Genomic DNA, 23,177 nt, shown 5'->3' with positions numbered 1-23,177 from the left:
CCCCTGACCCTTGAGATTGTAAAACAACAACAACAACAACAACAGCAACAACAACAACCCCCCCAAACCTGAGTGTCATGTTAAGACTGTGAATTCATAACAATTTGTTACACAGCATCAGAAATGCTTTGCTCATTCTATTTACGCCCCTCCTTTGCTGTGAGGTAGAGGATGTCCACTTCCTAGCATAGCTTAGAAAGATGAGAGCTACAATTCCAGTGTAGAGAGAAGATACTACTTCCTACACATGGATGGGGTAGTTTGCATATTTAGAATACATGAATTCCTCAAATTATGACATGACCCAGTCCTCAAACACACACTTATGACCAATCAGTTGGAGGCTGGTTTAAGAATGCAAATGTCTTTAGAACAGATGGAAAGACACTAACTTTCCCTGATTCTCAGGTCACTCGTGTGTTTGAAACAGAAAGAAGAGAAATAACAAAATGTTTTCTATGGTCATTGTACAGTTGACCCAAAATGGGTCACCACAGTATACACTAGGTTTCTTGCATTCATATCAATTAGTTGCCTGTGACTCTCCCTTGGCTGGCACTTAGGTGTAGGTGTAGATGGGCACCCATGGGCTGGCATAAACATGTGGGTGGGGATATGTACATCCCAAAGGCTCTAGACCTGGGGTTCTCAACCTGTGGGTCGCAACCCCCAAAGGAGTTGCAGATCAGATCTCCTGCATAGCAGAAATTTACATTACAAATTATAACAGTAGCAAAATTACAGTTATGAAGTAGGAACAAAACAATTTTACACTTGGGGGTGACTACAACATAAGGAACTGTATTAAAGGAAGGATAAGAATCACTATTTTACACTCTCAAGTCTAGAATAAATTGCATTTCCTTCTTTAAAAGTTTTTTTGTCCACTCTGGAAAACTGAAAATACGTCCATGATCCCTTCTATTATCTTCGAAGCCAATAGCCTTGCATGTCCTCCCTCAGAACTTGAACCATGGTGGCATCTTTTTCTCAAATTCTGTTTTCTACCTTTAAGAACTCCTGCTGCCGTTGGACCCACAGCAGCAGTGCTTTTTCCTCAGCACCACCATCCCCCCAACTTATCTCCTTTTACAGATAGTGTGACTATTCCTAGGCTTCACGATTAAGGTGTAACCATCTTTGTGGGGGCCGTCATGGTCCTAGCTACCAGGCCTTGCAGAGATACTGCAAGGATACAATAAAAAATTGAATATTTAAAAAGTGGTTTGTCAAGTGTTTGGCACGTATCAGAGGCTGAAGAAATTGTAGCAGTCTTTAGAACTTCTTGTTTTATTTTATTTTTTTAAAGATTTATTTACTTATTATGTATACAGATCTCATTATAGATGGTTGTGAGCCAATATGTGGTTGCTGGGAATTGAACTCATGACCTTTGGAAGAGCAGTCAGTACCCTTAACCTCTGAGCCATCTCTCCAGCTCAAGCTTCCTGTTTTAATATCTGATTCTCACAACGAACTTACGAAGTGGGCTAGGTTAGTGTAACCACTCATTTTCCCAGAGAGTAAACTGAAGCCCAGAGAGATGCACAATCTTGCTCAAAGTCACCAGCAAAAGGAGAAGCTACTTTCAGACCTGCCTCAATAAACCTTGCCTTAGGATTGTGGGACCGGATCAAAGGAATGCTCTGAATGACAAAGCAGTTCCTGGCTTTTAAGAAGAGACCGCAGCAAAGGTTCCAGCCATGCCTCTCTCTGCTGGACTGTGCCAGAACTCTAATGGAAAACATTAGTCAAATTGGAAACAGGCTGTTCTCATTAACCACAGAGAAAACCCTATTTCACGCCCAGATGGAAAACATCCCATTATTCTCACCAGGTTGTACGCCTCCTGGCTCCTCCTCCTCCTCTCTGGGAAGGATAATTTCTTCTACCACCCTCACCTTGGGGGATGTCTATGCCCACTAGCAAGGGCACCTAGTCAGAGTTAGGAGCACTCTGAGGGTTCACAGAGGCCAGACCCTCAACTTCTCAAGGCACCGTCTGCACTGACAGCAAATACTCGGGTGTGTGTTTGAAACAAGAGTGACAGCCTCACAGCTGGAATGCAGGCACTAGGATTTGCTGACAGTGCGATAAATGGAGACATCTTTTTTTTTTACGATAGACTGTAAAGGGAGATAGGAAGGAAGCAACACAGAGGCTTTCAATTAGCACTCCCTCAGTGCCCCTAAAAAGAGCAGAGCTGTGGAGATTCTGGGGCAAAGCCTTGTGTTTGGGAACCTTCTAGGCCAGGGGCTGACAGATGTACACACAGGAATGCCCTCTGCTGTGCCTGGAAAGAAAGAGTCCAGATGACATCAGTTCCCTCTGTGGAGGCCGGGTGTGGGGGAGGGGTGGATAGAAATGCAAGAAAGCATACTGGCTGACACCGAGGGGAGTCAGTTCTAGGGGATCTACAAACTCATTCTACAACAAATGTGGATCCTAGTAGGTATCTGCAACCCTGCGAAAACGGAAGGGTTGGGAAGATGTTATAGGCAGGCTTTCCACAATCTACAGTGCTCCAGATGACCAGGATCTTCTCTAGCTAATTCTTCTCCAGTCCTAAGCCCGATTGGAAAAATACCAAAGCACAGATTAAGTACAAAGAATCTTGTGAAATTTGAAAGAAAACATCACTGAGATGTTAACACCATCATTATTGAGACAAGTCAAAGGTCAGAACAACTTCGTTTTAGTTAAATAAAGACTCAAACTATCGATAAATTTTGCAGATAGTGAAAATTATGCTCATGTGTCTAAGAAAAGATGGACAAGATGCTTATAAAGTGAGCAAACTGTAAAACTCTAAATATTAAATGATGCAATACTACTTTGAGGTAATAATAATCTACAAAATTTTTTTGTTAAGATCTATAAAGAGGAGCAGCAAAGTTGAAAGGAAATGTTATTAAAACAGCAGTATTTTGGCCCTGACAGGGGAATATATTATTTTTTTTTCTTCTTTGCTAAAATGTATCTGTCCTTTCAATGAATGAATATGGCTTTCTTAATGGATTAAATAAATTAGTAAGACTCCTGCAATGTTTGCTGGGGTCTATATGTCTATCTTCTATATCCATCTAACAGAGTATATACATGACATAACACGACGAAGACCACACTTTCTTCATCAAGGAAATAAATCGGCCTGCCTTGGGGCACAGACTTATGACCATGGGGACTCAGAGTCTCATCACAGACATTTGTTCATCAGTGCACAACAGAGTCTACATATTATCTCAGTATTCTGTGGGGTTAGCTTTCTTTTATTGCTGCAATAACTACCACATTTGAGAGTCTCTTGTGTACCAGGCCTAATGAAAGATTATTTATAATGGATTCACCTGATTCCTACAATAAAACATCGTGCAATGGACCATAGAGTTGGTGCTTGCAAAAAGTGGCAGAAATAAAGCTACTACGTAATTGCTAACCACACAGGGCTTGAATCCTTCCTTTAGTGGGGACTCCTTTGCTTCATGTCCTTCCATCCTTTTCCTTGCATCTGTCTGTCCATCTCTCCCTTCTCCCTCTCTTTTTCCTTCCTTTCCTCCCCCCTCTATTTCTTCCTATCTTCTTTCCTCTCTCTCCTCCGTCTACCTCTGCTTTTCTTTCTTCCTTCTTTCCCCTCATATTTCTCTCTCTGCCTTCTTTCTTCTCACCCCTTTCTAACTGCTTCTTTACCTCCAGTTTGTATTTATATGAAAAGGAGAAACTTGGTGGGGGGAAATTATCTTTTAACCCATTTTCCCCCCAACTTTTTGGCTAGGGGTTAAGATGGGAGTAATGACAATAGCAACATTCCAAATCCTGAAATCAGAGGGGCAGTGTGTGCCTCCGTGTCCAAAGGCGCTGCTTAATTTACTATATCCTTTTAATTTTAGTCTACTGGGTTTGGACACATCTACTCCTCTTGGCTGCTAGTGCATCCAAGGTCTTGCATGTGTGGCACTTGTTGAAGCATCTGTCTCCAGTGGGTCATTCATACCTGCTGTGCCTGTATGGATTCCAATCTCTTACTCTTCAAAGACAAAGGGTAGCACTAGAACTTTCTCCACAATGCAGCTGTGGAGTGACTCCCAATCAATTTATGAACATGAGGTTTACCTGGGCTGGCAAGGCCTTTCTCCCTCCTTACTGTGGAGAGCATCATCGTGTAAATCACACCAGCCTGAGGGAAAAGCATGTACCAGAAGAAGCATGTCAACCTTGGAGTTGAAATCTTTCCAGGAATCAGCAGAGATGGCTCATCTCTTCTGATGATTAGGCCTTGACAACAGCTTTCCTGGAAGCTGACTGAGTAACATGAAGCCTCCTGGTAGCTCTGGCTCTTCCACAATTGCCACCACAAGGAGCCAATTAGGTTGCTTGTTCTCAAACTATGCCTGGGACTTTGCTCTGGGAAAAAGGGTACAAATCACTTTGCAAAAAAGGCCAAGCTCTTGCCATGGTACTGGTGTACATAAGAAGGGAATAAAGATAACTTCATATTTAATTTTGCTTCTCTCTATGGTCTTACCTTTCATTGTACAAATACAATACTGAATTCTTTCCAGGTTTTTTGACACCTTTTTCTCTCACCCTTCATGTGGTGACAACTTCAGTTTCAATTTTAATGATAAGAAAAGCCATGCAATAACTTAGCAATGCATACATATACATCTTAAAAAGCCCAGGGTCTACCCTCTTTTAGCTGGACCTCTCTCTTGCCTCCCACTCTCCTTGCCCCCATCTCCAACACAGCATTGTTTTTCAAATCATGAGTAGGACACAGATCCACAGATCTAGATGGTCAAGGTTTTGAGTGTGAAATATACCAGAAGGCCAATTCTGCTGACTACCCATTGTAGAAACTTAGTGTCTAGTAATGTAGAGATGCTGATTCCAAAATGCCTAAGAAGACCATGTAGAGTGTCCACTATCCAGGTCTAAGAGTTGCTATCTTTATTGTGGGCATGTGTTATACACATCCAGAGTTTGTTTGCAACCTCTATGGCTACTTGCACCCTCCTGGAGAAAATGGTCACTCTTGCTTCTATTACCAGTAGCTGACAAGGCCTTGGTTACTGGGACATTGGAGGTGAACTAGAATGTGTCATGTGTCCTTAGCCAACATGACAATGCTGAGAGAATAACTCATTGCAACCTCAGTCAGTTTTTCTGCTACACTGAAGGGGATTTGGGGCCAAGGGACCTTCATCTGGTATCACCTAATAGAATATCACCTCTCTATGTCAATAACTTTAGTTGTGGTAAGAGCTGTGCATGTGATATGCGTGCATGTATTAATGCCATCTGATGCTATACTGGGTTAAATAATTTTAGCAGCTTAAAACAATACAAATTCATTCTTAGTTCTGGAAGTCAAGAATCCAAGTGGGTCAGTAGTACTGTGTTCCTTTGAGAAGCCCTTAGGGAGAACCTGTTTCTTGCCATTTCTAGCTTCAAAGAGTTACTTGGAATATTTGGCCAGTGGCCCACACCAATCTGACCCATTTCTTTCAGACTCTAATTCTGCCATTATTCTGACTGTCCTTTTCTCTCCTACTTATAAGGGCCATGGTAATTTATAATACACTCCCCATCTCAAGACCTTTCACTCAACGGCACGTGTACCATTCCATTGGGCATGCAAGGTGAGGTATTTTCAGGATCTAGGAGTCATCACATGGTTATCATTGGAAGAGGACACTATACATCCCAAAAGGACACTCTCTCTCACCTACTAACCGAAGGCTCTTCACTGTCAATGTCCTATATTCAGCTTTCACGTTAGACTTTATCCTGAGGTGCAGCTTTGAAAGGAAAAGTAAAACTCTGGTTAAAAATGACAGTTGTCTAGGTTACATATAACTCAGAGATTATGTCTTTGATTCAGAGGCTAAAGAGTGTCTCTCTTTGCAGTCTAGTCTGTCTAGGCAGAACACCCCCTCCTCCTGCGCCCTTCTGTAGAAAGAATGCAGTTCAGTATAGTCAAGGTGGGCCATTCTCTCACATTTTAAGGTATGTTCTTAATACAAGAGAGTGTGAAAGGGCACCAGGCATCCAAATGTTGTTCTACCTCAGCAACTTCCCGGAAGGAGGGGCAAGGCCATGGTAATGTGTTTGCTAGGCACCTGTTAGCTACTGGAATCTCAGTAACCTATGTATAACTTTAACTCTCATTAAACCTATGATGTTTGTATTGTTATCTTCACTTGACAGTGGCAGGACTGGAATCTCCCAGAGAATCCTTTTTTACATGGCTGGTGAAAGTGGACAGTGGTGGTATTAGGTCCATGTAACATAACTGTGTCCACATTTGTTCCTACTGTATTTCCTCTAGGCAGCACATGATCGTAGCTCTTTCTTCGTCTCAGAGCAGCTCTGATGTCTTCTCATAAGATGGGGTCTTTTAATATTCACTCATGGGGGATGAGGAGTTCACATGACTCACGTGTCTCAGCTCACCGAGCACTTAGCGACACAGACCTCATGAAACCCAGCATCTTTTGCAAGAACAAGATGCCTCAGACTTCCTCAGGTAATCTAAGAGATGAGGAACTAACCAGCTGGAACGAGATTCTTCAGAAACTTCCCATAATTTGGCCAAGGAACTCCAGTGATGCAGCTTCTGTTATTAGTCACCCATGCTGCTGTGGGATTTTTTTTTCATTATGCAGCTGCCCCAAAGTCACTCATGTGCCTGTGAGTAATGCCAATAAACTCCTTGTCTCCCAAAGCTAGGCTCAGATGGAATGCTCTCTTTGGCTTATCTCTTTCTGTACAGCCTTGGTGGATAGTTTTCTGTTTGTTTGTTTGTTTGTTCATTTGGTTTTTAATTTAATCTCCCTAGTAAGATCCTGCAACATCTGGTAAACAATGTGTTCAGGTTTTAACTGGAGTCCATTTAGCAAGTAGACACTAAACTGGACTCAGAATGAAATCTATGGGTAGGGAATCTGTAATCTAAGTCAAAGTAAGGATGGCTTTGACAGATACTAATGTCCAATTGGCACAGTATCTGCTGAAGCATCAATTATATTCCATTTGATTATTGTTTTCCTTTTGGCCCCAAATTTCTGGATAATTGTGCCAATTTTCCAATTTGCTCATTGTGTTTAAACATAGTTATAGCTTTCTCTTTTTCTCAAAGGCAAATTGGACAACAAACAATAAAGCAGGCATCAGACCAGTCATTATTTAAAGAAATAGAGGGAGTGCTGGTAAATTGTCATTTAAGCTGAACCTGAGACCTCAGCCCCCATTCTCAGAGCGAAGCAGCTTAATTGAGAAGCATTCTTTGCAAATAGACAAAGAGAGAGTAATACGTAGGAGTCTGATTAGAAATAATGATAGGGAGTTGAGTTCCTTAACCGTGTGTTCTAAATGTGCATTCTTTTGAGAAAATTAAGATAACAGATGGCATAATAATTTACCTTTAGTGCTAGAAGTTAGGGGCTTGTGGATGGATTTCAAAAGCAGCTCTCACATAATGAAATTGTCATTTCAAGCTCTTCCTTCCAGGAAAACGCTTAGAAAACAAATTCTGGTTACTTAAAAGTAAGCCAGGACAGTCTGTGTATCCTCTCATTGCCCTGCCTGGGACAGCCATAGAATGCATTGTTGTCTAGGGCTTTCTATGTCTTGGGATTCACTGTGGAGTGGGATCCAGAGCCTGAGGGCATATACTTCTATGTAGATCCTGAGTGTTCAAAAACATAAGTGACTCCTTCATGGTGCAGAAGATGACTTGAAAAGTAAAGGCTTAACCAACCTGTAGTAGTAAATATTGTGTTTAACTTAACACTCTTTCTGTAAGCTCCTTTCTAACCTATGTTCTGCTTTCTTATCACGGCTATTCTATTACCCTCCCCTCCAAATATATATGTTTCCCTCTTTGAAAGAGGAAATATATATATATATTCCACATGCAGGAGAACACATGCAGTGTTTTCTGAGTATCTGAGCATGTGTGTAGGTTATCCTTAGACATACTTGCTTATAACTTTTAGATTATGAAGATTTATATCATGAAACCAGAGTAAAGAATCACTCTCCACTTGCTTGATGTCAGCTGTCTTTGTTGGAAGAGCCTAAAGTTAGCACACATTCTTGCAGTAATTAGCCTTCTTATCCTCTACCAACTGATCTTATGATAAGCCAATCAACACATGTAAGTTACTTGAAAGCCATCTATGCAGCCTGAGGACTGGCTGCCTGCTACCTGTGAATTTGTTAATGGCTGAGTCACAGATTTCATAAGTGATTCTCCATCAGAATCTTTCCCTGAGCTTAGACTTCCCTGTTGGAATATTCAAACTGATATGAATCACATTGGGAAGCAGGTAGAGAGCATACAGGGTGCCCTTACACTGTCAGAGCATCCTTTTCCAAGTGCGTCTGGAGTTTACCTAATTATCTAAGAGCCTTTGCTTCATTGTGAAGTGATACATAAGGCATCACACTCCATATGACATTTCCTGTCAAGTTGTTGACCTTCTCAGGCAGTGCTATTAAATGGTTTCTGTCCAGTGAAAGAGTATCTGCAAAGGTCATGGTCTATCAAGCAATAGAACACAAGCCAATTTTATTGCTACTTCAGAATATTTATTGCATGTGGTGGGCCTTCCTAGAGTCCACACGCCCAGCCTCTGTTAAATGTGCTCAAACAGGGACAGAGCAAATTAAACCAGGGGTTAATAAGATAACTCAGTGAGTTAGGTTGTTTGCTGAATAACCTGGTAACCCTAGTTCTATCCCAGGAACCCACAGGAAAGCCAGAGAATACTCAGGGTTGGTCTCTAGCCTTTGCATGTGTGCCATGACTACCAAACATACACAAAATAAATGAATATTCTTAAAAGTTTAAAGGGAAACTATGTTAGAGTTAATTAAGTATTTTCTAGGCTTTATCATCGTGAATTATGTTTCACTGTTTACTGCATCAATTAGTTTGAGCTGGGCATGTACAGTGATGGCTTCTGACTTTTAGAGTGGATCCTGCTTTGGCAATCTGTTTTGTCATATGGCTTATTGAAAGGAGAATCATCTGCTATTTCTCAACAATAGTCATAAAGAAAAACAGCTATGAATCAGATCCTCATTGTTCTGCAAATAACCACTGGAATGCTCTCTTTTAGTCATAAATGCAAATAGTAAGGTGTTCTTTGATGTAGGGGAAAGAATAATACAGAGCTGATGACTGGAGAGGCAGCCTGGTTGTCAGTGGAATTAGTGCAAGTAAATTGGGGGCCCCAGGGGAACACAGAAAAGAGCAGTATGTCTCTTGTAATAAAGGGAGGTTTAAGGAAAGGTGTAGGCTAGTACTCAGATAAAGGCTCATCAACATCAGGAGGATGACTGTGGGTGTCTTGTGCACTCATCTTCCTGTAAGACTGTTCTTTAATGATGTTCTTTTGTGTTGATTCTGAACTTGGCCATGTTCATTGTTTTGGCCAAATGAATAGCAATACTTGTGACTTGGGTGCAACCTACCAAGTAGCTACATATCAGCTCTTGCTTAAAAAAAGCATTTTTGAATTATGTGTATGCAGTTTTTCTATTTGCACATTCGTACATGTGAGAATAGTGCCCTTGGAGGCCAGAAGACACATTCAGTCTCTTGGTGGCAGAGGGATAGTTGATTAGGAGCTACCTGAAGTATGTTCTTGGAACCAAACTTGTGTCCCCTGTTAGAGCATCGTATGCTTCTAATCACGGAGCCACCTCTCCAGCCCCAGGTTCTGCTTTCTTTATTACTTTTGTAACCCTATTGATAAGTCAACAAACCCAGGAAGACAGGCTGAATGATGAGGGGGCAGATGACACATTTGTCCCTCTTACTCTCCCCTACTACATCCCAGTAATTGAAGTTGGTTTTCTTATTTCAGGGACAGTTCTTGAGCTAATCTGCCATAGACAGATGTGTGTGAAAACCTAACCCGGACTGACTGTGACTTCCCCACTCAGGGTAATCACGGTGTGAAGCCCCAAGTTTGGGATTGGACTATACAGAAAAGGCTACTTGATACAAAGCCCACTTTGTGACACACGCATTCAACTGAAACTGGAAGGGCTGAAGATTAGAGTCACCCTGTTCCAGTGCTATGCCTTGGTAAATATCAATAGTAAGAAATTTAACCATGCATCCTGGGACACTAAAATAGCCTGTGGTTGCTGTATCTGCCCAGAAACTACAACCTAACAATAATGAACAAAGTTTGCCTATTCTATGGTTCTATAGTCTAGTTCATTTTCTCTGCTTCAGACACCATGAAATAGCAGTGGGTTGATTAGATCCAAGTTCCTCTTCCATTTGACAGTTAACGGCAACTCTCAAAGTCTTTTGGGGCCAAGTAAACACATGGCAAGCTGGAACATTCCACTCTGGCTGTGGTAGGTTCATATTGCATATGAAAGTATCTGATAAATAACTGAAAACAGATCAGTTCCCCTGTACTTGGAATGTGTCATATAGTCCCACACACTGCTATTATATGGATATTTTGCCAATAGAATCTTGGGTGGGATGAAAGGGAAACGAAACAAAGGGAACCAGAGGCTTTCAGCCACAAATGTAAAACAGTGGGGAAGGAAGAATGAGACTTCCAATGTTGGCAATTAACATGCACTGTCGGTCTGGGGAAGGCTGCAGGCAACTTTACAAACAGCTGGAAGCCCCAGGAGCCAGAGGTCCACACGCTGGAAAAAGATGGCAGGCACAGTGCAAAGGATAGAAGGATTTTCCTTTTAATCGGGTATCTGTTATTGCCTGGCCATGTGCTGATGGGAGTGATAATTAATTGATCTGTGCCTCCAGGTCCTCATTTAGAGAATGGATTATAAATATCTCAGCGGTGACAGGTTTACACGTTTAGAGAGAAATGCGCTGAAAAGCATCACCTGCAGAGTGCGGGACAGAACAGCTGTTCAGTGGCGTTTGTTTGGACCTGCTGCCAATGGAAGGTAGCTGCACTAAGCATCTCTACAGCAAAGGTGAGAGAGGATGGTTGTCCCTGCAAGGTAGGGGAAGGATGGGCCACATGAAGGACTGAGATGAGTTGGAGTTGGTGGACAGAGCCAAGGACTTGCCACTGAGGTTATTACAACAGTGAAAATTGTATTCTCTGGCTGAGGAGCTATTGGCAGTCAGTAAATGCTGGAGGAATGAAAGCCACTTTCTTTTATGGAGGTGGCCTCTGCTAGGTTGCATATGATGCAGTGGATAACATTTACCTATTTGTAATTGGTACCGTTAATTGTGCTAAGTGCATTAAAATATATATATATATAAATAAACAAAACATTTACCAAAGATGACATGACATTACGAGAGAGATGTATTGTAGATTTCTGGAGGCAATTAGAGGAGAAAGTTGGGGCAGACATGATCAAGATGAATTATGTGTATATATTACATACTCAAGGAATAAATTTAAAGCATTATTATAAGTGTATTAAAGAGATTTAAAATACAGATGTCAGATTGATAAACCATCCTGTCTCCATCTTAGGCTCAATATCCATCTTATAATAAAAACTACTTAAGTCTGTTCCTGTTTTATGATTAAATCTCAGTTTTATTTTTATGTAATTTGTATGCCTTGAGTCTTTTTTGTTTGTTTGTTTTTTGTTTTGTTTTTGTTTTGTTTTGTTTTGTTTTGTTTCGAGACAAGGTTTCTCTGTGTAGCCTTGGCTGTCCTGGACTCACTTTGTAGACAAGCCTGGCCTTGAACTCACAGCAATCTGCCTCCTCTGCCTCTGCCTCCCAAGTGCTGGGATTGAAGGCAGGCGCCACCCTCGCCTGGCCTTGAGTCATTTTCTTATACCCTTATAAATTCCATTTACACACCTCAAAACACCTTCTTACACCCTAAAACACTGTCGTAGACCCTCCAATCTTACATAACCTTTATACTTTTTCCTATCCAGTCATTTACCAGGAGACACAGGTGAGAACAGTCACTATAAAGTGAGTTTCTTTAAATAAGAGAATAGTTAAAAAGTTACATTGAAATCTATTTCCTGAGTTTATCTCTTTTTAGTCTAGTAACAAGATAAAACGCATCTAGACCTAGTAGTAGCTCTAGGAAAATGAGGACTGTGGCCTGATTTTTACCTGCGAAGAGAACTGAGGAGCCAACTGAAGCCTTGGATACTGCTGTTAAACTGGCAAATCTATCACAAGCCTACGTGTAAACCCTATCAGAGACAGAAGGATGAAATTCACCTGAGTAAACAGGAACTACAAACCAAGGAGCTTCCAAATCTATAAAAAGTGACAGAGAGTTACTGGCTACCTGGACACTCACCCCAGGCTCCTCTCTGGTCACTGGGGGCAGTAGTCCCAGAGCAGCATCAATCTTCAGCCCCCAGCCCCAAAAGATCCAATAGACTTTGCTGCTGTGGAATAGGAACTTGGGAGAACCTACCTACCTTCTCTAGGCAAAGTGTGGCAATCATGCACCAGTGCCCTGCTTGTCTACAGTTTAGACAGCTTCCTGGACAGCTGAGGTGAAGGGCAGTTTGTTTTTGCCCAGTGTCCAGCTTTGCCACATTTAAAGCAAGCTCCAGGTGGAGGTTGTTCTGTGCTCATTCATTTTTGTAAGAGGGGGTTATGCTGTCAGGAGCTAGAATGACTCTTTATCATGAAAAGATTTTTATTAAACATTTTAAATGCTATATTCAGCAGACCTCTGAAGAGTTAGAGCGCTGTCTATATATTAAGTATACATGATTCAGTTACTTACTTTAGGCTTAATTTTGAAAGCATGTTCAGGAGGCTAAATAAAGCTTTTTCCTGTAATTAGTTACATTAATACTTAACATGACAACAAGTATAGTTCTGGACTCATTAAAGAATTTGAATATTTATAAAACTAAAAAAAAAAAAAAAAAAAAAAAGAATTGAGCTATACTCCACCTGAAACTTTAACGACAAACAGTCCTGCACTTCCTGTTCCAAGCAACCATGCCTTTCTTTTAAAGATTGCTATGACCATGTTATTATGATCACGTTGTTCAGACCACCTTGAAGCCATGTCTTTGTCTCAGGAGGTTGTTATGACCAACTTGTTAAGCTTGCTTGCTCTGCTTCTTTAATCCTGCCTGTCTACCAAATCCCCCATTTGGACTCTCCCCACTCCTGAACTATAAAAGCCCTTATTTTCCCAATATCCAATGAACCCCACTTTACTGAAAAACAGCCTATATACATGAATTTTTAAAAATCTTGTTTTAATTAATTTGGTCATGATTTGGCTTGGTGATCTTTCTCCCACAACTAAGAAATTCACAAGACAGCACAAGTAAATGCAAGCCTATAGTTGGGGCTTGAAGATCAGTCAGCAGGTGTAAGAGAAAACCTGTAGAGTTTCCCCTAATCCCTGTGTGCTAGTTCCTAGAAATTCTAGCAGGGATATATAACTAAAAGGGTGCAGCAGGTCCAGGGAAGGATTGCCTGGCTACATTTCCATTGCAGAAAGCTGTAATGCCACCTCCATCACAGGACCCTGCACTCACATGTACACATTTGCATGGGGGGAGAGAGAGGGGGAGGGAGGGAAGGAGGGAGGAAGGGGACAGAGAGAAGGGAGAGAGGAGGATGAGAGGAGGGAGAGAGAGAGAGAGAACAAAAGACTAAGATTTCATGAGTGGCAAAACAATATCTATCCCTTTACAATGTCTTCATTTTCAATCAGTAGCAACCAACCCAACTCAATAAGCTCAGCTACTAGGTTTTGCTATTTGTGAATGAACTTCCGTTTTATCCATTTCTTGACTGTTTTCCCATTAGCCACACTGTTTATGACAATATCTAGGTAGATGTGCTTACCTATATCTGCATGCAGGTGTCCACATGCATGTGCATGTCCTAATTCTAGGGGTGACTGTTTTTGGAGAGAATGGAATAATTAATTCCCAGACATGTGACAGCTATTAGGCACTTTTTTTCCTTCCTTCTACATTTGCAGTCCCAAGTTTTCTTAGACATCTCTCACTGTATTAGTTATAACTGAAGACAGATTTGGGCTTCTGGGTGCAAAGAGAATGTCCATAGTGGCAGAAGAGGCATGGCAGCTGGAGCAGGAAGCCGAGGAGACCACACAACAACTGTACAAAGAAAGGAGAGAGAGAGAGAGAGAGAGAGAGAGAGAGAGAGAGAGAGAGAGAGAGAGAACTGGGCAGGAAGAGCCTGCAAGGTCCCACAGCATTTCCAAGCAGCACTCCCAATTACAGCCTGTGGAGGTATTTCTTATCCAAACCAGTATACCTCCTCTTTCCTTCTTTGCAGTTGATCAAGTCTTCAGGGATCATTAGAAAATAAGCCAAGGCCAAAGCTTACAGGCACCACACCCAGTTTTACCATGGAAGGCTGGCATCAGAAAAGTAAGGAGCCTTGCCTCAAACCACAAAGGCTGCGATGCTACATGTACATACACATGTAAATGAAGTTCCTGATAATGGCACAATGCCTTTTATTTTTTTCCAACAAGGGCACCAAAGAGCTGGCTCATTGGATGTTATCAACAAATGCCAGGCAGTAGTCTGTCCAATATGTTGGCATGATGTACCATGGTATTTTAAAGGTCAACATACCCATACATGTGCATATATGAATAGGATGTATATGTATATACACATATGTATTTCATGCATATATACATATGTATGAAAATGCTTTGAACCAATTTTAGATATAATTATTTTAGTAAGGATTTGCTCCTTGTGTTTTTAATCCTTGTTTATTTTAAAGGAGGAAAACTAATAAGCAATTTTTATGGGTATGTCCAAGAGTAAGTGCTGTGCCTTAGAAAAGGGTTTTGTGTGCAATGGTACTTCACTTGACCTCAAGGAATTTAGCACTTCAGCATTGGGCTCTCATAAAATTGTTAAACTTGGGGTTGCCATGTGAAACTACTAAGGGTAATGAGGTGATGAGGAGCCTTCTCTGGTCGTTTAGTATATGTGTCACATAGCTATCCTTTACTGACATCTCCCTTATGTCTCTCCCTCCCCCTTTTCTCTCTCATGTATTGTGACTACCTTCTGAATCTCTAGCATCATAGAATGTGTGTGTGTGGTAGGTTGGTGACTTTCTGGAACATACAAGGACATTACTACCTTCCACACTCAGAAATTTAATGGGCATATTAATAAATTTTATGGGCATACTTCAATTAGTAACTCATTGCTAATTTTCTCATTAATAAATAACATTCTGGCATACACTCACTTTTCATTTGTATGAGGACAAATCTCACACCTTTGAAAATTTTCTATCTCTTTATGGTTGGGTGTGTCTTCTATTGAGGTGGCTAGATATGCAGGGGAAGTGGTCAAATATGAAGCACCAGAGTTCATGTCAGAGTCAGTTCCCGCTCTCCACATGACTGTGGAGAAGTCCCTGTTCGTTGGCTAGATCTGAGTAGCAGTTCAATGTTTACTGCATGTATTGTCTTTGATTGGTGCAGTAGATTGAACAGAACCCCCTGGGTCCAGATCCGACCATCATGATGTTCTTCTTGTATGTTTGTAGGACCCTCTGGATCCTTCTATTTCCCTATTCTCCCATACTTCTCTCACCTTGAGTCCCAATAGGATGTCCTCACATTTATCCCAATCTCCTGGTAAGTGAAGAGTTTTAGGGGACATCCCTATTGGGCTAGTGTCCAATTATAAGTGAGTGTATACCATGTGAGTCTTTTTGCTTCTAGCTTAACTCACTCAATATGATTGTTTCTAGTTCCATCCATTTGTCTACAAATTTCAGGATTTTCTTGTTTTTTAATAGCTGAGTAGTATTCTGTAGTGTAAATGTGCCACAGTTTCTTTATTCATTCTTTGACATTTAGGTTGTTTCCAGGTTCTGGCTATTATGAATAAGTCTGCTATGAACATGGTTGAGCATATGTCCTTGTGGTGTGGTGGTGCATCTTCTGGGTATATTCCAGAGTCTTGAGGTAGCCCTATTCCCAGTATTCTGAGAAAGTGCCAGATTGATTTCCAAAGCGGGTGTACAAGTTTGCACTCCCACCAGCATTGAAGGAGTGTTCCCCTTTCTCCACATTCTCGTCAGCATGTGCTGTCACTTGAGTTTTTGATCTTGGCCATTTGGATGGGTGTAAGATGCAATTTCAGAGTCGTTTTGATTTGCATTTCTCTGATGAGTAAGGACGTTGAGCATTTTTTTAAGTGTTTCTCAGCCATTTGATATTCCTCTGCTGAGAATTCTCTGTTTAATTCTGAGCCCCATTTCTCAATTGGGTTATTTGGTTTGGTGGTATTTAATTTCTTGAGTTCTTTATATATTTTGGATATTAGACCTTTGTCAGATGTAGGGTTGGTGAAGACCTTTTCCAGTCTATAGGCTGTTACTTTGTTCTCTTGACGGTGTCTTCTGCAGCAGTCTTCTCCATACTTTTGATTCCTTCTGGAACACTCTCTACCCCTTGGCTTTCAGCCCAAGCCCTGCCTCTTCATTCTCAGTCCCCTTGGAATACTTTCTGTCTCATTACTCTGGGACTATTCTACTGAGAACCTTGTGAGGTACATTTACATATGTATATGTAAATATACATATTTACATATATTTCACAGGAGTGGCAACTTAGCATAAAATAGTGGCAAACATTTGAACCTGCAGTGTGTTTCTCTTGATTTCTACAACCTGTGTTCAGAAAGACATGCTCCTCTTGCTGTGGTTGAATAACTTCATGTGTAAGATGAAGCTGACGATGCCTATCATACGATGTTGGGGATCTGCAACGTTTCCTGTTTCAAGTGTTTGCCCAGAGTTGACCCTTAAGATTTGGTTCTGCTTTGCCTGTCTTCTTGTGTCTGCAAACCCTTTCCTGCTATATATATTTTACCCAGTGAACAGTATAATGATCCATCCAGAATCCTCTTGAGTTTTGAGCTTAAAAGTTGCGGATATGCCTCGGTGGACAGTGTGAATTCTATAACAATCTTGTGCTTGCACATAACAGGTGCTTAATCAATAACAGAAGATTTGAATGAAATATTTCCCTTTACCCTTAGCAAAATAACAGTCTTCTCGTTTTCATGAAGAAGCAGGAGAAAAATTTGTCACATAATTTCAAATCTGTTCCACATACTCCATGGGAAGTGAAACGATGTGTCAATTAAATGTCTGATTATGCAACAGATATGTAATTTTCATATTCATAAAGCAATCATCCATTATTAAGATTTCTTCTTTTAAATGAAAAGGATCCTTTATGTAGGATGTTAGTAAATTACTTTTATGCGAGGAGAGATGGAATGCATTTCTTTTAAACATCAAAATCTTAATTGGAGCCTTCACAAAGGCTTCCAAAGATGCATTTGTGTGGAAATGGTATTTTGGGGGATGGCTTGGTTGCTGTAAAATGAAGTGTCCTTGCATGTGACTAGCTTGGCTTATGAAAATAACAAGCCACACATTTATGGAGTAGATGGTTTAATGCATTTATATCCTTTTGTCCTTTTGTTGCTTAAAAGAACCCCTCAACGGCAGGCAAAGCTGAAGCCATTGTTCCTACTTACACATAAAGTGAAGTGAGAAGCTGGGCATCCTGGGAGTCAGAACATCCACTGGTGATATGAACATCCAGCATAAGTGTGATCCTGGGACAGAGATGGAGAGAGGTATCTTTATGAGGCTTTGTTTTCTGATGTGCAGGGGTTTGAGGTGTCCGGAGCTTCGTTTGGCTCCTTGGGACAAATGAAATGTCATCATAGGACCAAGGAAGCCTGAGAGATAAAATCAGCTAGGGGCTTTGTTCAAATCGGAACCAGCCCCCACTTTCATGACCATCTTACAGCAATCCTTTCACTAGCATTTCAGTCTTTTGGATCCCAGCCGGGGTCTGACTCAGAAGTGACATTGCACCTTGTCCTCCCTGACTATGTCCCACTGGTCATTCACTTTGGTCTTGCAGACCAGGCACAAGAAACTGCTTCTTGTGTGATACATCAGATCCCAGTGAGATGCAAAGCCAGGTGTGGCACAAGGAGCTTCCATGGTCCTAGCATCACCTTGTCTGCATCTGTGGGTTCCCGTCCCTCTCCCTGTGCTCCAGGTGTGTCCTGATGGTGTCAAAAATAAAGCCAAGGCAGGGAGAGCTCTCTTTTCCAATGGAAGAGTGGATGGAAGGATGAAGGACTACTAAAATACATACATTTTTAGAGTACAAACCTTGCGGCACTTGAATCAAGGTAATTATAAATAATTCACATTTAGTTCTGCCTTGATGATAAAGAGAACGCATTCTCCTGTGATGTCTCAATCACGTGACGAATAGGCCATATAGAGAGCACTTTGGACTCCCCACTTATCTTGGTTTTATAAATTTTCAAGCTGTTTTGTTTTCTTAGCTCTGTTTGCACAAAAATGGGGTCACACCACAAAACTGTTTCCTAAGTATTTTTTCACTTAATAAAACACTTTATTTTTACACACAATTAAAGAATACTTAGGCTGGTTGACTGACAGCATATCATTTCTTTACATTCAAGTTGGTGCCTCCATTGTACATGGCAACCCACCACCCTAACTTGGTTCTGCAAACAACGCAATAACAACTTCTTCGAGGTACAACTTCTAGCACTGCAAGAGGACATCTATGATTTGGTTCTTTTCTTAGATAATTTGTAATCAGAAGCTACCACGGAGAACTAAGGTCCTAGGATACATGCCAAATTATTAGGGGCAGGATCGTCTTAAGGAGGAGATGTAACAGGGTTATAAAAATAAATAACTCAAAATTATCTAGAGGTCCATTGTGGCAGGTGAAGGTATATACCCTGTTCTTTATTACTCATGGAATATAGGTGTAATGTGAACTTTAGTTCTGATAAACAAGAAAGTAATGGGAAGTGAAAACATGAAGGTGTGACCAGACATGGCGATGTGTGGTGGTGGGTCACCCAGATGTCTGGAACACGGACTGCAGTCATGATAAAGCCTGTTAGTCTGCCTTGGTATCATGTTAAGCTATTTGATTTTCATCATGTCTCAGAACAAACATCTTCCTATTGGTAATTACCATTCATAAAGTTAACTATGGTTTACAGAGTGCTTCTGAGGCTTCCCAGGTACCCCAGTTATGACCATTAGAAGAGTTTATTAAGTACTAAGAAGCAGATATTTGGACCAAGTTTCCTCTTCAGAAAGAGCTTGGTAGAGCCAAGCTGAATGTGATACCAAGTGGAGAACCTCCATAAACAAGTCTGTTTGTGTTCTAATGCCCACTGCTGTGGTTTGTTAAGATATGCTCATACACAATGATCACCTCATTGATCTTGAAACCCCATGTTTTAGAACATCAACAGTGCATTGGACCACAGAGTCAAGCCATTGCCTTGAAACAGGAATGAACAAATGCTTCATCTTGATGCTTCCTCTTGCATTCACTGGGTTGAACCATACCCTGCTGCCCACACTCTAAAGACCCTATCACCATCTCTCCGTCCATCACTCCTGACACTCTCTGAAGCAGTGCCGATTTGAGTTGCCTTCTGAACTGTTAGCTCTGACATACAAAGAACAGGCTGTGGTGCAGGCACAGATGCAGAGGTCATGGACAGCATCACAAATTAGAACCAAGAATGGCTTAATAACCATTTTAATGCCATCCTGATTGACTAACACAACCGTGTCTCAAGGCCACACCGGATGGCAGAATGGCACTCTTCTTTACCTCAGAATGGAATGGGAGGCCAAGCATTTGGTTCTAGCCATTTACCCTACAGATTAGAAGGATGCTAGACAGAAAGGAAGTATGGTTGGACTTTGGATAAAGAAGGGAAATGTTCTCAGTAAGCAATAGAGGAAATGAGGTATGCCCAGAGATAGCTACTGTGGTGGCTAGTCATGGTCAAACAGCCTCTGGGCATGCCTGGGAAAGGTTTTCTAGACTGGGCCACCTGAAGTCGGAAGACTCATCTTAAGTGTGGGGTCCACAATGGAATAAAATGAAGGAAGTGAGCTGGGGAAGCATTCATGGTTCTCTACTTCCCAAATGAAAGCACAGTGTGACTAGCTTCCTTAACTGTCACCATACCTTTCCTGTCACAAGAGACTGGATCCCAACCTCTGGGGAAAAAAGAAACCTTGACTTTAGCTGATTTTGTAAGCAAGAAGATAGTTACTAAGAAAGATATTTCAGCCTCCCCTTTCCCTCCCTCCTTTCCTTCCACCCGCCCCTCCCTTCTTTCTTTTCTTCCTATTTTTATTTTATTTATTTATTTTTAGACATGATTTGGATAGGGAAGCGATCATGTCTAGGGTGGTACAAAATATGCAGTGAGTTATTTCTTTCTTCTTTTTTGTACTCTCCAATTACAGAAGATATATGTAGCTAGACAAATCTCTGGATCTCTGGGCTTATGCTGTGTTGCCAGCAAAGTGGAAATAATAGCATTCAAAGCCACATGGTTGGCAAAGGGGATGTAGGACAGACATCCAATGTGAAAAGCCCACTCACTTCTCTTGCCTATCTTGGGAACGGATAAGCGGGCAGTGGATGAATAAAGAATGAAGAACAGGATGCTGCTTTGCGGTGGGGGGAGTCAGAGGCAAGGAGTAAAGAAAGAAAGAGCCTCAAATGGTTGGTACAAAGCATGCATGCAAGAAGGTGATTTCACAGACCACAGGCTGTGAAGGTTGCCTGTGGCTGTTAAAACTCACCACTCACCGGAGACATCTAGTGTGAAGGGGCCCACATGAAGGTGACTGATGAGAAGGTACAGGGTTGAGACTCAACTTTCTTACCCTCCACACTGGAGTGGGAGGGGCTCCAGGCTAGGCAGAGCAGGATCACTCTGTAGTTGAATCAGTAAACAAATAGATGCACCCACCAGAATGCCTCCTCCTTTCAATAAACCTTCCTGGGCACCAGGAACTTCCCTTCTCAGAGAACGTTTCAGGGCACTGCCATACTCTCACTGGGAATGTTTTCCTCGCCTCCTCTTATTTGCTCAGCAGTCACCCACTCATCTAACATTTCTTCAGGTTCTATGCAAACATCGCCTCCTCTTTGAAGCCTCGTGGGCAAAGCTAGGCAATGAATGACTCCCTGGGATCTACAGCTCTGTGTACATCCTCATTATAACTGCACTGAAATGTGACCCTAACCATCCATTCCTTACTGTTCCTATTACCACAGGGGCCGGTAGCTGCCAGTTTTACCCCCACACAAACCTCCCTCGTGCTTTTGACCACTGTGAAAGGTGATTAGCTTCTGTAAGACCCACCGTGCTCGATTGTCTGTACTTCCTCTATTATTTGAAATGTCACTAAGTCTCTCTGGAAAAAACACTTGTACTTTAGGTTTAAGTTAAAACATCGCCTACTTTAGGGAGATGCTCCATTGACCACATGAGGCAGAAGATCAGCCCAGGATCCAACAGCAGCTAGTTTTGTATGCCATTGCTCTTATGTACTCTTAAGTTGCATCTTAGCCTTTAAGGTGAGTGCTTATCCATGGACCTGAGTTGCCTCTGAAGGAAGAGACTTCAATTCAGAGCTGCTTCAGGGTGGCAGACACATGGTTGACATCTGCCTACCCTCGTTGGTGCTTTCTCTCCTGTGACATCTCCATGGAATGAATACATCTCTTGCTCTAACCCCCACATGCTGGTGCTCCATGAATCCTAGGTCCTGGTCCTCACCATGCCTCAGCTTCTCTGTGTCCGTGCACATGTTTTTCCCACTTGCCGCCTGTCCTAACTTAGGCATTGCTGGCACAGGGACTTTCTTTCCTGCTCATACTCTGGAAGATTTACATGTGTTGTGAGTTAAGCATTCAAATCCAAGGCCTCTCTAGCAGTGTGGGACCATGGTTAAGTGGAAAGATTCTAGGCTCAGAAAGAACTGGGATTATCCTATATCAGAAATGTGAAAGGGGAGCATGGCACTATGCCTTTCTGTGCATCAGCTTTTTGTCACTAGGGACGGGTCCTACATCTAAGCAAATCCCAAACCAAGGACTGGAATCCTTGTTTCCAGTAAAATTTAACCTCATTTTAATTTTTGGCTTGTATATGTGTGTGTGTGTGTATACATATATCTGTATATACATGCCTGTATGCCTCTCTCTCTCTCTCTCTCTCTCTCTCTCTCTCTCTCTCTCTCTCTCTCTCTCTCTCTCTCTCTTTGTGTGTGTGTGTGTGTCTGTGTGTAGAGGCCAGAAGTCAGCACTAAGTACTTTCTTTAATTGTTTTCCACCTTAGCTCTTGAGATGGGGGTCTCTTGCTGAGTGTGGAACTTGCAGATTTGTGTGGTCTGGCTGACCAGTGAGCTCCAAGGATACCCCTGTTTCCATTTCCCTCCCCATTGCTAGGATTGCAAGCATATGCCACATTCACAGCCTTTTTATGGGTGCTGTGGATCAAGCACAGATCTTTATTTATACTAGCAAAGAAGATACATTTTTCTGACTGAGCCATTGCTCCACCCCACCTATTGACCTCCTCAACTTATTCTTTCTGGTCACCTGACTTTAATTACTTTGGTACTGTAGACAATCTGCTTTAACATTCTCTTTTTTGACAATTCCATACATGTACATAATGTATTGTCATCTTATTCTTCACACTCCCTTGTTCACCCCCCCCACCGTCATATCCCTGGGGACCTCTTTTTTATTCCCAGTTACACCCTCCTATTAATTCCATGGCTTCTGGTGCAGGCAGCCACACCTGCTGTAGGTCCATGTGTGCAATAGCTGTCTTATATCCAGAGGGCCTTTCACAGCACGCTGCCTCATGTAGTACCTGTCTCTAAGCTTCACACTATTGCATCTTTTTAAAAATTTGCCTTCATCATCTTAATCCCAGTCACTTATCATTTTCCAGCTATTCAAGTTTTGTCCTTTGCCAACATCTTAAAATTACCCTTAATTTTTAAATCCCAAGCTCACTTCATCCACAGAAACCATTCCAGAGCCCCATTTTCTTCATACTGGATTTCATCCCCCATTTTATTTCAAACCTCACCCCAATTTACACATATCATATCATATCATCTATCTATCAGTATCTATGTATCATTTCTATGTATGTATAAGCAAGAATTGTTGATGCTTTTCAGCCCCATGTCACCTTACAAGCAACCTGTCTTTCTTCTTTCCAGTCTGTCTCTGCAGAACAGAGGTGGCTTCCTTCTGAGACACATCTTCCCACCCTAG

This window comes from Acomys minous (genome assembly GCF_964271855.1).
Source record: "Acomys minous genome assembly, chromosome: 12".
Taxonomy (NCBI): domain Eukaryota; kingdom Metazoa; phylum Chordata; class Mammalia; order Rodentia; family Muridae; genus Acomys; species Acomys minous.
The sequence above is the reverse complement of the archived record's forward strand: the minus strand, read 5'-3'. Positions refer to the sequence as shown.